The sequence below is a fragment of the Penaeus monodon genome, chromosome 25, assembly GCF_015228065.2.
Source record: "Penaeus monodon isolate SGIC_2016 chromosome 25, NSTDA_Pmon_1, whole genome shotgun sequence".
Taxonomy (NCBI): Eukaryota; Metazoa; Arthropoda; class Malacostraca; order Decapoda; family Penaeidae; genus Penaeus; species Penaeus monodon.
Window position 1 is genome coordinate 41,551,459 of NC_051410.1, and position 253 is coordinate 41,551,711.

General features: G+C 39.1%; 1 protein-coding gene across 1 annotated transcript in view; it reads right to left on the reverse strand.

The window, feature by feature from the left end:
• Positions 1-253, reverse strand: part of LOC119589414 (coiled-coil domain-containing protein 8-like) — a 14,544-nt gene that overhangs the window by 1,098 nt on the left and 13,193 nt on the right. The window lies entirely within an intron of this gene.

Below are 253 nucleotides of genomic sequence, written 5' to 3' on the forward strand. Positions count from 1 at the left end.
CCTATCTTATTTCTTAATCGATGATCTATTGACAGAAGTGTCCTTTGCTTTATCCAGCCGTACGGTTTTTTCATATGCATCGTTTTTCTGCGTGTTATGAAACAGCGCCAAGGAATCTGCTTCCGTTGCTTGAAAATGCATATCAGGAGATGAACGTCTTAGACACTTAAAAAGAGAGGTAAAGAAAAAAGGAAAAGAAAAATCATCATCAAACGCAAGCTAGAACAGCAGGATGTTTCCTGGCTTCTGTTGC